We start from the raw sequence: 14894 nt of genomic DNA on the forward strand, positions 1-14894 counted from the left end.
ATTGAAGTTGAGTAGTTAACAGTTTAGTAGCAATTGGTTGGAGAGAGCCAAGAGATGGAGGTCATGGACAAGAGAGAACCAGGGCCACAGAAAAGGAAAATTTAGGGGTAGGTTAGGAAGCAGCAGAGAAAACTCAACAGGCATCTCAATCTTTGGAATGGAAAAAAATCCATGAGCTTTTTTATTATTGAAGGTGAGGGTGGATTAAGAAGTGTGGTAGAGAAATCAAAAGTTTGTTATCTTTCCCACCTGGATGATCTTAGAATAGTAGACAGTTAATGATGGACAGAATTGCCTTCAAATAGTCTCATCAGATTCAGTGATGAATGGTGAACAACTGCTTTAACCAAAGGCATTCAAGTTGGACTTGAGTAGAAATGGACTTGAAAGAGTAGATATATCAGAGGAATGATTAAGCTGAGAAAAGGGATTAGATCTTATGGACAGAGACAACGTGGTAGAGCACACCATACACAGCAAATGATCAGAGATTGCTCAAATGATAGTGATGATAGGGGAATCAAAATCTCATACAATGACAAGCTCAAGTAGGTAGGAGAATTTATAGAGGAATGGAGAACAGTAAACTCAAAAGGAGAAAAAAGATGGGATTTAAAATCATTGGAGATAAAAATTGCTCCGTGGAGCCACTGAAGCAGAAGACAAATTAAAGGGAAATTTGGTGAGCTGTACAAAACGAGGATTGAAATAGAAGGATTGAAAAAAGAAATAAAAGGATGAACAAGGCAAGATGTTTGAAGGAGGAGAGGTTGCTAGAGGAACAGGGAGAAAAACGAAGGTATGATTTAGGGATAAAGGCTACACCACTAGTTTGAGCAGAACAAGTATAGCTGGGCAGGAAGATTTCACTAAGGGAGAAAGGTGACATCATCCCTCATAAGTCTGTCAAGGTGGTCATGTTAATGTGATTGTCCACAAGAAGCTCATGGATAGCAAGGACTTGATTACCAAATAAAGATGCAGAATAGAGCAGTGACAGCTCGTCCACTGGCAGTGACCACAGGATCAGAACTGGGAACAATGAGAATTAGCCCTTGGCAGGCAGGTACGTCTGGGGGGGTGGAATAGAAAATAGGATGAGGCAATTTGGGTTGCTGCTCTTTAGGAGGCAGTAATAAGTGTCCATTGGGTCAGACGATACCAGGAAAAGAGACATGTGCACAGAGGGGGAAACTGTAGAATGATGCAAGAAGGAATCAAAACAGGGATGTCAGTACTAAAGCAGGAAAGGCAACGAGTTCTATTATTCTCACCATTTCTAATGGGAGAATAAATTACTTGAAGGCAGGGAAAGGAAAGAACTATGATGGCAGAAAGGACAAAAGAAGAGAATGGATGGACTCGGATGCAGAACAGCAGCTGAAACACACACAAACAAGTAAGGGAGGAAAACTTAAGTTCAGTAAGCAACAGGGTTATAAATTAATCAAGATAGCTGAGTTTTGAAATACATGGTGAGGAGAGAGGAACTAACGTGGCTAAAAGCAAGACCAAACAAGTCAAAAGATTTGTAAAGTTAATGTAGTGAAACCAGTGACAAACTGAAGGCTAGGTGCTGACACAGGTAATTGTAGAGTTGCAATCTGATGCATGGAACAATGAGGCATGCATTTCAAGATAATTAAATATTTTCTATGTCTGTGTTAGAACAGTTTCTTTTTCTGGAGTCATCACTCTCACTGGTGCCTGTGGATGATTCCCTTAAGATTCACTGCAGGTAAAGCCAATAGTTAAAGTAACAAGGCACCAAATTCTTCAACTGTCAAAACAGCAGATCAAAATCATCATTCAAATCACTGGCTGAATTCTGAAAAGACTAACTGGAGGCTGTAAAGAATTCTTAAACAAAAGTCTCGATGCCCAGTCTAAAAGAACAAATTGACAGGGAGCTGTGGGATAAATCAATGCCTTCAAAGTCGATACTGTCAATTTCAGTTACTGCACCAGTAAAAGGTGATTAATGAACAATGCTGTTTAAATTCCAAGGACGGATCTAGTCTAAAAGACGAATGAGTAGTAATGATTCCACTCATAAGTGCAATCCTCTCCCGATGATGAGATACAAGATCCCAGGTACCCTTCACCACCCCTCTTTAAATAATCCACAGTTCAGCAGAAGAAACCAGACAGTGTTATAGCATTGATGGCTGAGGAACACCACTATAAAATCAATGAGACGGCTGCCATGTATGAAGGACAGGAATACCACTGCACAAAATACAAACCAAGAGAAAATGAGCTGTGTACAGATCAGACACACTGGGGCCCCACAAATATCTGTATAATGCCTTGGATCCCAAAATACCACCACCCATCAAGCAAATCAATAAAACTAAATTGTTAAAATTCATAATTTCAGATCACACTTCATATGGAAAAACGAAGTCAAGTAAATGTAGTTAATTTCACAAAACTGTGTTCTTTATGAACTCCTGGATTATCAACTAAGCTTTCATTGTTATTTTAATAATACTTGTTTTGACAATAAAACATTGGCTCTAAATCTTCACACATGAGATGGCAGCCTTGGCTAATTAAGAGGGGCTTAGTTTATGTTTCCATTGTAAATGAATACCGTTTTTATCTGTATAAATATGGGTTTAGGATAGAGCTTTGAAATAGATAGTATTTTACTGATCCTTATGTAATAATCACCACAATATCGCATGAACTGACTCAAGAAAATACTATTCCCGAGAAGCTGAAAATCATCAGCTCTATAAAAGAGAAGCACTAAACAAGGATTGGTTTTAAAATGAATGCAGATCGTTGAATCGATGCTTTTGCAGGTGGGTTAAAAACAAAGTAGAGAAGGTCAATCGAAATGGACAAAGATGGCTAATAGGAAATTCTGACAACACACCTGTCAGCATAGCCGTGTACACATGGTTCACCCAGCAGAGAGCCAAAGACATACTGATATCTGGTTCTATTATTCAAGCATAGAGTAGGAAGTTTTGCCAAGAAATAAATGAAAAATGCAGGTACCAGATTCCCAGGAGAAGGATAAGGTAACAAAGTATGGCTAGTATGATTTAAGAACTGGCATGGCATTTTGCAAGTTACTATAAGCGAACAATGGTCTGTGGTGTGATTTTCTGCCATATTGGAGAAGATGTTAGATAATGGAGGACACAAAGAACAAATGAGATGAAATAGTCCTGTTTACAAAATATTACCAAAGACAATAGTGTTCATTCTTGTCACCGAATGTAACTAGGAAAGAAGTGACCAAGAGAATAGTGGACAGTAAAGGGAATGTGACTACGTGCCTTAAGAACTTCAACATGGAAGAGGAATCCACATATCTGGCTGAGCCTGCCAAGAAGCGACAATCAACTGCATCAAAGACTCCTCCTTGGAGCCAAAAGTAGATGCTTTACTAGATAATGACACTGTCAACATAGTTGAATGTCGATGACCAAGAATCCAACAACAAGATGACAGACGAAGAAATATAGGCCAATGTGGTTAATGTCTTGTCAATTACACTGCTAAAGTTTCTGAGGTTAACAGAAACAGAGTGATAGGTAATTATTTTGCACATATATAAATAGGAAATGATAATTTGGTTTTGTTGGTTAAGTTCCCTTTTAACTTTTTTTTATTACAATGTCTCACTGTCACACCACTTTGTTTATTTTAATCAAAAATAAAGTACAAATAGGGGATGAAATTTTGGTTTAGTCAAGTTTCCTTTGATATTTTGTTTTAATTGCAGTACAATATCAGGGACCATCATTCCATGTCATTTTTGTTGAATGATTTTTTTTGAAGAGTACAAATAGGGGATAGCTGAGACACTGGGGATTTAGGAGGAGAGCTATGAGAATGAATGAGAGAATAAACCCTCTCAATAAAGAAAAGCTCTGTTTATTGATTTCTACTTCACTGACTGGCTTGGATGCTATTCACAATCGTAACAGATCCAAACTCTCAGAACAATAATGAGGTCAAAATTAAGCCTCTACCATGCACTACCTAGGCGATTTGCAGAGATGATTGGCTTCCAATGAAAAATCAAGTGTTATAAGTGTGACACAGAATATCCTACATCTAGTAAAGGCAGAGGCAAGGAATAAATTTGAAGTTAAAAATTACTGCTTACTTCAACATACATCCATCCAATAAAGGTCTACAATTTTACCTCAAAACCTCAATCTGTATAAGCAAATTGCTCCAGTAGTTCTACCAACTTCCCCTGTACATGCAAATGGTGTCCCATTCATTACCAGTGGGTTACACAAAAGGAATGGAATTATTTCATTTCTGCATGAAAAATTTCAAATTTTCACTAATCAAAACAGCAGTGTGTTTCAGTTATGAAAGTGAATGCACCATATTAGTGATTATTGGCAGTTCACAAAAGCAGCATACTCATAACTGGTGTTCACAGGGCTTCAGAGTTCTAAAGGTCTACATATTAATGAGGAACAAAATCCCAGGAGTAGATCAGGAGTCTCACATTCTCCAAGCCATTATTCAGATCAGATTCCAACCGCTTCCAAAACTTAAGTCCAACATGTGAACAAAAGCCACAAAGCATGAAGTTATGTCTTTTAATTTTCACTCATATAATCATTTGTACAAGCAAAAACCACTCATACAGAACAATACAAAAGATACAAGCAGCAAAGTACTGAGACACAGACCTACACAATGATTACCAAATGCAGAATGACCACAGTTTCTTCCTGATGAAACTGAAAAAATAACCCTCAAGAAAACAGACTTATGTTTATACTGTGCCTTTCATGATCCAAAGCATTTTACCATCAATTAAATAGCTTTTAAAAAGTGTAATCACTGTAAAGATCAAAGTTCCACTTATCAGTCAAGCCACCATCATCAACAAAAGGCAAGATGGAGTGTAAATTGATACAAATGGATCACACCAATAATAAGAAAAATACTGACCCATGGACTGGGAGAAACATAAAAAGCAAAAGGAACATGGAGAAAACAAAGAGCTATACAGAAGTAATACAAAAGGCTGAGCAATAAAACGAAAGCAGATATGCAATATAGAAGTTTGTGAATACAGAGTAAGAAAGTGACTAAGGGACATATGGACTCATGAACTTATGCTGAATAGACAACAAGGTGGCAGATTTCAAACAAATACTTTTCCACTGTTGTGAAAACCAAGAGAATAAAACATCAGCAATAGAGAAAAACTAAGGAGCTTAAAATGAGCATCAACAGGCTAATGTGGAAAATAAAGGGACTACACAAAGATAAATCTTCAGAAGCCAACAGTTTCTACTCCAAAGGGATTAAAAGTAGTAGTTGAGAGAAATACCCTAGTGTTAGTTGTGATCTTTCAATGGTTTCCTGATTTGGGGATTGTGTTAGATTGGAGATTTACTAAAGCTACTCCATTATTTAAGAAGAGTGGGAGAGAAATCAACTGCATACAGACCTATCAGTTGAAACATCAGTTCTGGGGAAGCTACTTGATCTGTTATTAGGGATAGAGTGGGTAGGTACTTGAACAAATGCGAGCTGATCAGAGAAAGCAAACAAGGCTTTGTTAAGGGTCAGTCATGTCTGCGAAAAATTAATTCCTCAGTGGAGGAAATCAAGAACAAAGCAACATAGGACATAAACTTGAAATTAGAGCTGGTCCATTCAGAAGTGAAATCAGGAAGCACTTTTTCCACAGTCATAGAAACTTAGTACTCCCTCCCACAAGACTGTGGACGCTAGAACTGAGATACTGATTTCTGTTAGGTAAATGCATAAAGCAATATGAAGCAAGGCTGGGAAAATTGGGTTGAGATGGAGATCAGCCATGATCTGAGTCAATGGTGGAGAAAGCTGAAGGGGTTGAAAGGCTCGCTCCTTTTCCCAAAAACCTTTCCCATCACTAACAGTTTTCCCATTTTAATTCACCTTTCGGCTGCTTTAATGGCAGCCTTAGTTTTTTTCCCCCCCCCTAACTTGTTATGCATTATGCATCTTTAAAAACAATGTTAACAACTTATTGTCTTTGCACATGAAATGATTCCTTGCATAGCTAACTTCTGATCACAACCATACTGCTAAGTAGTATTTGGTGGAAGCCCAGCATCCAAGTAAAGATGATAATATAAAATGGTTAGCCAATCACCATGAAACATCAATTCATTCTCCTGGGAGACTGTTTACAGAGTGCTAATGGCCAGGTTTGAGTCGATTGACACGTTCAATGCAGACATCCTACTTCATATGGCTATACACGCTGAACTAACAGTGATACCCTTAGCAACACAAACATGGGTATATCCATTTTGCTGTTGTTATAGAAACAGCAGCAGAACAGTGTAGGGAAAATGAGCAGATTAAAGGTTAAGAGAACACTGGATACACATCTGAAACCCCATAGTTTGGCAATTTCTTTATCCATGAATTTACCCAGTGACAAATAGCAGACACTGAATAAAATGTATCATTGTAGTGAACCTCAATCCTGGCCTTACATATGTACACAGCCAATCACTTTCGTTGTACATATATGAAATACTTGATCACAATCAAGATTAGGACATTGGCTGCCTCTTTACTTTGTAGTTAGAAATATTGTGACTAATTGTCGTGCCCCAATCACTGACCCAGCTGATTAACTACATTGATACAAAAAGGCCCAAGATGAACGTAAAACTTTATTTATCAGCAAGTGGTTATAAAACTATTTTGTGCATTTATCCAACTAATCATCTGGGAAATGTTAGCTTTTCACTTCTGAATAGCATACATCTGAAACTGAAGGATGTCAGGCAATTCTTCACAGGAGGGGTAAGTCAAATATACCACGGAGGACAAGTTATTTCATTTCTCACCTGCTATAGATAGCCAAAAAAAACTAGTAAGCCAATGTTTGTGAAGGGTCCCTGCTCAAGTCTACCACTTATGCTTCTGTTATTTCTTAGTCCATCCTCTTTAAATCCCCCTACCATGTAATATTTCTCCAGTTTAATCAGCAAAGGATGACTCACCCTCAAGGATATGTTCTCCTTCCATTTTTAAAAAAATTCTGGCTTAATTTCAGCATCTCTCCTGGACAACTCATCTCAATTCAGTCTGCAGTGGAATGAAAGTTACAAGTACAAATCTACATGACAGTGTAATTATGCACCACTTGTATTCATCCAGAATTATTTATTATTTCACGTGAATAATGTCAGTGGATTTGGCATATGACACATTTTACATGTGTATGATTGCATTCAGTGATATTGCTTTAGGAGTTGGAAAGTTCCTATGAGCAAAAGTTAACATTAATTTTCCAGTCTTGTATATTCCTTCAAATAAAAAGCTCACTTGCTATGCCTTGTAGCACTTGTTAAAAAAAACAGAAGGTTCAAGTTGCGTGGCAATAGTGAGAACTCACATTACAATTTTCAGGAACAATATGTGGGGCTGTGACAGCAGTGCACACATTTGTAACCAAGGCAACATTGTGTGCAGCACTGTAATAGATTTTATGCAATTTGTTTTTTTTAAAACTGACTTATGAGCTTATCAACAGTGATGGGATATTGAATGTTTTAACTTAATGTTGGCCCCCAAAGTTACATATCCCAATAGGCAAGTATAAATTGAGAGACAAAGTGCAGCTTCTTTCCCTCAGCATGGCACACGCTCCCACTGTTCCACCTCCGGCATCCCATAGTTTCCACAAGCTCTGAGCCAGGCTGACAATTAGCACAAAATCATGGAAAGTTATGCATTATAAAATCATCATCATGGAGTAGAACAGGATTGATCAGACTGATATTTTAGGACGATCACCAGAAGAGAATTTCTATTCTACCTATCGGGAGAAAATACAAATCAGCTCCCAGTATATTAAAAACAAAACTGCGCACAACCCTGCCAATCCAAATAGCCTTAGAATCATAGCATCCCTGAAGTGTAGGAGGAGGTCATTCAGCCCTTTGAGATTGCACTGACAACATCCCACCCAAGCCCTATCCACATATTTACCCTGCTAGCCCCCTAAGGAGAAGGGCACAGGCAATTCAGCTTGGCCAACTGACCTAACTCACACATCTTTAGAGTGTGGGAGGAAACCAGAGCACCCAGAGGAAACCCACACACCACAGGGAAAGTGTGTAAACTCCACACAGCCAGAGAGTCACCCGAGGCTGGAATTGAACCCGGGTCCTTGGTGCTGTGAGGCAGCAGTGCTAACCACCGTTCTACCCACCTTAATGCAAGTGGTTTTGGTGTCACAGTTAATAAGATACTGTATTATCATTTAATTATTTGGCACATGTTGGTGCAGTGGGTCACACGCTCACAGTAAGGAATGACAAGTGAAACAGATGCCATCATATGCCAGTATCTGGGTGATTTAAGAAAACTGATTTTAAAAAACACAAATTAGAATTATTCACATGCAACCAATATCATTTTTTAACTCTCATGAGCGTTGCAGCATGAACATCCAGACTCTCCCCATGACTGCCAGCCACTCTTCTGATATCACAAGATTTTCACATGCCTGAGGAAAAAAATCACGTCAGTGAAACACTAAATAAAAATAGACTTGAAACATTTCCACAGCAAAATGATAAACGGCAACCACTTCATAAAAAGAAGACTCGCAAGTTTGATTTGACATCCCATCTACCTTAAAGGCACATTTGAAAAGAAATTTTAAAAAGCATCTTTGATACATCAAGCTGTTTGGAAATGACAGTATATATATATTTGAAAGAGTGGGGGGTTTGGGGAGAGAGAGCCTTCAATGGGTTAAGGCCAAAATTGACTGGAATGCCTTGTTTGTAATAAAAAAGAGAGCTCACTCAAAAATCGAAAGCCCAGCCAAAAAAAACTTGACATGACCAACCCCGACCCTCGTCCAATGGTCAAATCAAATTGGATGTCCAATTATTTTTCTACTTGCTGAACTGTCGATGAAACGTCAATCAAAATATCTCTCCACCCCAAGCCCCCCCCCAAAAAAAAAACACACACACATACACACCACCAGCCAGCCACATTACCGGGGTTAAGGTGGAGACAGCAGATTCCCTGGACCCATCAGACACCATAGTAGATGGAGAGAGGGAGAGAGAGAGAGGGAGGGAGGGCTGCGCCCAGGAAACCGCCTAGTAAATCAATACCTTCATTAAACCTTAGCTACTTCTGAGGCAAATGTGATGGTCTGTCCCTGTGAAAAAAAACCTTAGCTACTTCTGAGGCAAGTGTAATTTTCTCTCCCTGAAAAAAGAAACGGCGATCCCCCCCCCCCCCCCCCAAACATACATTTTTAAAAAAAGCACGGCCGATGTCCATTTATTCTGACAATGGGCGTTTACTTCTGCCAATTGCACTGCACACATATCTCTCTCTCTAACATAAATGGCATTTTGAGGCCTTCTGTTGAAGAAAAATACGCACTGAAACGCTGATGAAATTCTCTTCAGCCCACTGGCAAAAAAATGTCACGTTCCCGCTGCCAAAAAAAAACATGTCTCGCCTTTCTTTCCCTCAGAAGCTGCAATAATGAAAGGCAATCGCTCACCTCCAATCATTGCATCTGTCTCCCTTCCCTTAAGTACTGCTGTAGTGTTCTATGAGAGAGAGAGAGAGAGCGAAAAATCCCCCTCCCTCAGCTGTGTGACACACCGGGACTCTGCTGCTGCTGCTGAAGGAAAAAATATACCAGAGAGAAAGACTCGGCAACACAGCCGCAGTGAACCCCAATGCGGACATCCCCTTGTCGGAAGAAGAGAGAGAGAGAAAAACAAGAAACCAAGCACAAAATCAGAACCAGTTCTTAAGAGAATCTTTTTTTTCTTTTACCTCGGGAATCCCTCCTCACTCCCTCACCATTCAGCTTATCCAAGCCAGGCTTGACTTAACATTCCCAGCATTCTACACCTTCTCTACAATTGGCTGGAACCGCACCATCCAGCCAGAACATTTAAAGAGACACTCACATTCCCTGCTTCCTGACCTCGATCTTCTTTCAAATTGTTATTTTTCTCTCTCTCTCCACTCACCTCCTGTGTTGCCCGGTTGCGCCCCTGTGCTGGTTTCTTCCCTTTCCCCTGGCCGGCTGGGCTTCCGATTCCGAGCCCAGTCAGCGATTGAAATTTTGACAATGCCTTCTCGCCCAGGCACTCGGGGTCTGCTCTGTGTTTTACAATCTCACGTTGTCTGCCTGGGCGGCAGTCGCCTTTTATTCCCCTCGGTTGAAGTTTTGACACAGTTAAGAGGGCGTGGGCTGGCATTGTGAAATAGAGGGAGAGCCACAGTATTACATTCCGCCCTGAAATATATACACATCTTCTGTTCGAAAACGAAAATTGAGAGAAAAACTATTTTTTCACCCAATGTTGAGTACCTGGCGATTTTTAGCACCCTCTTCATTCATGGGGGAAAGCAATATAACACTCTGCCCCTATTTATTTGCATATTATCAACAGCAACAAAAAATGTTCTTCTGTCTTTCCTTTTACTTTTTAACATTCACCATCATGGTGAATAGTAGAATCCCCTTCTGTACATAGAAGGAGGCCATTCGGCCCATCGAGCCTGTACCCACAATAACCCCACCCAGGCCTGATCCTCTTCACATATTTACCTTGATAATCCCCCTGACACTGAGGGACTTTTTTTTAACCATGGCCAATGCCACCTAATCTGGTAAATGGTAGGTCACAGGATCATACGAGCATATAGACAACATCCTTGCCCTTCTGTGAGTCACCGCAGGCCCAGGTAAGAGATCAGGTAAAAATTCAATATGAGAGCCATGGCCAAAGACAAAACCAGTGAATTTTTGATGCTGATATTGGAAGGTCTAGAACCTCAAGGAATAATGGCTGTTCAAAATAGAGGATGCTCTAGAAAGAAAGCCTGTGTTCTCTGAGTTGCACACAGGGAAGGCAACCGAAAACCATCTCATGTATTCTTTTCAGAGTAATATTGCTCATTGAAATTGAAAATTGGAGACTTCTACCAACAACTGAAGAGGAAAACATGAGGCATGGAGAAGTGTGCAATAGATCTGCCCTTAGGTGGTGGATCCCTTCTACTGCTGCTCTTATAAATGAGGACAGTGAGTGGGAATCATAGAATCTCTATAGTACATAAGGAAACCATTCAGCCCATTGAGTCTGTACTGACTACAATCCCACCCAGGCCCTATTCTCATAATCCCACACATTTACCCTGCTAATTCCCCTGACACTTGGGTCAATTTAGCATGGCTAATCAACTGAACCAACAATCTTTGGACTCTGGAAGGAAACCAGAGCACCCAGAGGAAACCCACACAGAAGTGGGGAGAATGTGCAAACTCCACACAGACAGTGACCCGAAGCCAGAATTGAACCTGGGATACTGGCATTGTGAGGAAGCAATGCTAAACACTGTGCCACCGTGCCACCCACTACTACTCTCAAGCCTATATTTGGCAGAATGACAAACAAATTAGATCAAGTATAACAGATCTGATGTTTTTCCTTTCACAGCAACTTACTTTTTATGCACACACACAAATGTTAGGCGTAAAGAATTTGAAAGCCAAGCCACTGAGAGATCTACATAGTACCGTCACTTTTAAATCAAATAAATTGTGGTTTGCAAGTGCATTATCCAGGCTGACACTGCGGGTCTGTGAAGTCCCATATTGTTGGAACCACTGTCATTTGGCAGAGCCGTTATACTGAGGAGCTGCCTTCTGTTCAGGTGGATGGTAAAGATCCCAAGGTGTTATTCCAAACAAAAAACAAGGGATTCCAAACGGTGTCCTGGCCAATGATTGTTTTTCAAACAATATCACTAAAAATTATTTACTTAGTCATCCATCTCCTTGCTGCTTGTAACATTTGTCTACATGAAAAATGATTGTTATTATCATTAAAATAAAAAAACTTCAAAGTAATTATTTTACATAAAGTGAGCTAGGAAATCCTGAGAAACTTGAAATGGTTATTAAAGATGCAAGTTCTTTCCGTTACTCTTTCTTGGTAGTGCTATGGGTGGCACGGTGGTACAATGGCTAGCACTGCTGCATCACAGAGCCATGGATGCAGGTTCAATTTCTGACTTGGGTCCTGTCTATGCAGAGTCCGCACATTCACCCCATGTCTGTGTGGGTTTCCACCGGATGCTCCGGTTTTCTCCCACAGTTCAAAAGATGTGCTGGTTACATGCGTTGGACGTGCTAAATTCTCCCTCAGTGTGCCCGAATAGGCAGTGGAGTGTGGAGACTAGAGGATTTTCACAGTAATTTCATTGCATTGTTAATGTAAACCTACTTGTGAACTAACAAAATAAATTTTTTAACTATTCTCATCATCCAAAAATCCTATCCCATTTTCAAATGGGCACATTGGTATATAGTTCCAAAAATAGCAGCAGAGCCTAAGCTACAGAGGCCAAGATTTTCTGTTTTAGCAAACGCCAAGTGGAATAATAAGTCACCATTTAACCTCACCACAATTCCTAACATCAGCCTAATTTTAATAATCTTTGTAAACCCGCACCAGTAGCACCACTACATACCATTAGGTATGGAGGAGTGAGTACAGCTTACTGCAAATCCATAAATGTCAAGAACAGAAGGCAAAAGTCCCTTCCCTTCCCCCAAAACTCTCAGTAACATCCTTCCATCACATCCAACACCATCTATCAAAAAAGTATATTGTATCACTTCTCAATATCATTTCAAACATACCATTATCTCTTTCCCATTTCCTTCAAAGCAGCTACTTGCAGCATTTTCTTACTTTGCAGCCTTCCCAGAATCAACAACATAACTTACAGACCCTTTCTCTATTCACATTCCAGACATCTCGGGCGGGATTTTCCAGCCACACTCGTCCCAAGTCCAAAAAATCCCACCTGATGTCAACAGACCTTTGCATGGTCCGTATCCTGCCCACTACGATTCCCATGGCAGGCAGGATGGGAAAACTCCGCCCCTTGACTCTGATGCTAATGGAGACATGGGAAAGTGGTGTAAGATCACATCATTATCATAATTTGGTTCTCTCTTGTAGTTGTGTGTCATGGATGAAGGTATATTTATAATAAAGTTGATGTTAAATTCCACCTGTGAGAACACCAACAAGTCATTAACAACACCTTGAACTCAGGAATATTAAATGGTGGCAGCAAGTAAACAGACGGCAGGAAAGCAAGCTAGCAGTGATTGAATAGCACATGGACAAGCAGCAGGTTAAAAGAAGAGAAAAAAATACAGAATGGAAAAGTCACCGCCATTACCAGATTGCTTTGAGCAAGTTGCTGGTCCAAAGCAAGCAGAAGCATGGCTGAACTGGCACTGAAGATTTCCAAGGTCCTGCACCACATTGGGACTCACTGCAAAGCCAAGCAATGAGCGGGTCAGTACACTTCTGTATGCAATGAATGGTTATGCAGATGATATCTTGGTCAGACAAGGAATCGATGAGGAAACCACAGCATTCAATGGGGTAATGCAAGCATTCCACGCTTCAGATTCAGGAAAAGTACCTTTGTTGAGTGGGCAAAATTTAATAAATGCACTGAGAGACCGGGGGCAAATGTTGTTTATTAATGATCCATACCGACTGACAGAATGCAATTACTTAAAGGGAGAATGAATTGGAGAGAGAATCATTGTTGGAGTCTGAGGCAAAAACCTTTTAGACGTCTTGTAGCCAAGGGAAGATGTTATATTAACCGAGGCCCCTCAGATGACCAGGCAAGTTAAGATTAGGAGACAGAATTGTTCCAGACTTTGAGGTGACAGGGAGACTCATTTGCACAGAAGCACTAAATTAATTAAGTTTCAGAGTTAAAACATGCCTGTATTGAATAAGGGAAAATGTGAAGAGAGCATGTGTTATTTGTGTGGTGGGAAAAGGCAACATCAATAGAGAGGTACAGAGCCAAAACTGTAGAGTGTTATTTTTGTCAGAAGAAGGGTCATCTTGAAGCAGTGTCGTAACAAGGAATTTTCTTTGCAGAAACAAAAAGAAAAAGGTGAACAAAATCCAACAAATTGAATATGCTAATAACTTAGAGGAGCCATTAAGAGAGGGGATTAAGGGTTATGGGGAGAGGGTGGGAAAGCGGAACTGAGCCACAACAGATCAGCCATGATCTTATTGAATGGCGGGGCAGGCTCGAAGGGCTAGATGGCCTACTCCTGCTCCTATTTCTTATGTTCTTATACACAAAGCATATCTGAAACTGGAAACTACAACTGGAGTTGTCGTTCTTTACAATGCTGAACTGTGGTTGTAGCAATATCTTCTTCAGCCATCAAGTGTATGCCTCAAACACAAGAACATTAGGTGTGCTGACTTTTTGATTGGGAAATGTACCTAGTGCCATTCCCCTGCTTTCTCCCTGTAACCCTGCACATTCTTCCTTAAATTCACTTGGCTCCCAAAACCTGTGGAACAGAGCCTCATTTAAAAATTATAATCACAGAAATGTCCCTCAGAGAAAGTTGCTCAAATGCTTCCAAACCTATCAAGGTTTGTACCGATTTAATTATCTCCTCTTCTATGCATATTGTGAGGAATATTGTGAGCAATTCCTCCAACATTCCATTCAGCATTTCCCCATCCTGCTTGCATTTTCTTTCTCTCAGCATGGAAGCAGGAGCCCCACAGATGTGTATTCTCCTTTGTAGTGGTTTCTCATTAATTCACGCCCCCTCTTGCTGCAGGATGAAACAATACACAACACAAGGGAAAGGAGTAAGACCAGGAGAGGACCAGCTAATATTATGAACCTCCAAGCTGGAACAGCATGCATTAAAAATTCACTACTCCCTCATGATCTGTGAAAATAGGAGGTTAGGGTTAGGGTTTTCTCTGGTCATGGTCCCTGATTATTACTTTATAATAATTCACAAACCTCATAAAAATTCACAA

The 14894-nt window shown here is 40.2% G+C and overlaps 1 protein-coding gene across 3 annotated transcripts in view; it reads right to left on the reverse strand.

Annotated features, from left to right (window-relative positions):
- LOC145337821 (ERC protein 2) overlaps positions 1-9876 on the reverse strand; it is a 731415-nt gene extending 721539 nt beyond the window's left edge. For all 3 annotated transcript variants that reach the window (XM_080182675.1, XM_080182674.1, XM_080182676.1), the window contains exon 1: positions 9817-9876. The gene's annotated coding sequence lies outside the window, so the exon portion shown is untranslated. The remainder of the gene's footprint in view (positions 1-9816) is intronic.
- Positions 9877-14894: the final 5018 nt, after the last annotated feature.

This window comes from Carcharhinus amblyrhynchos, chromosome 3 (genome assembly GCF_965287045.1).
Source record: "Carcharhinus amblyrhynchos chromosome 3, sCarAmb.v2.hapA, whole genome shotgun sequence".
In the NCBI taxonomy this organism is placed as follows: Eukaryota; Metazoa; Chordata; class Chondrichthyes; order Carcharhiniformes; family Carcharhinidae; genus Carcharhinus; species Carcharhinus amblyrhynchos.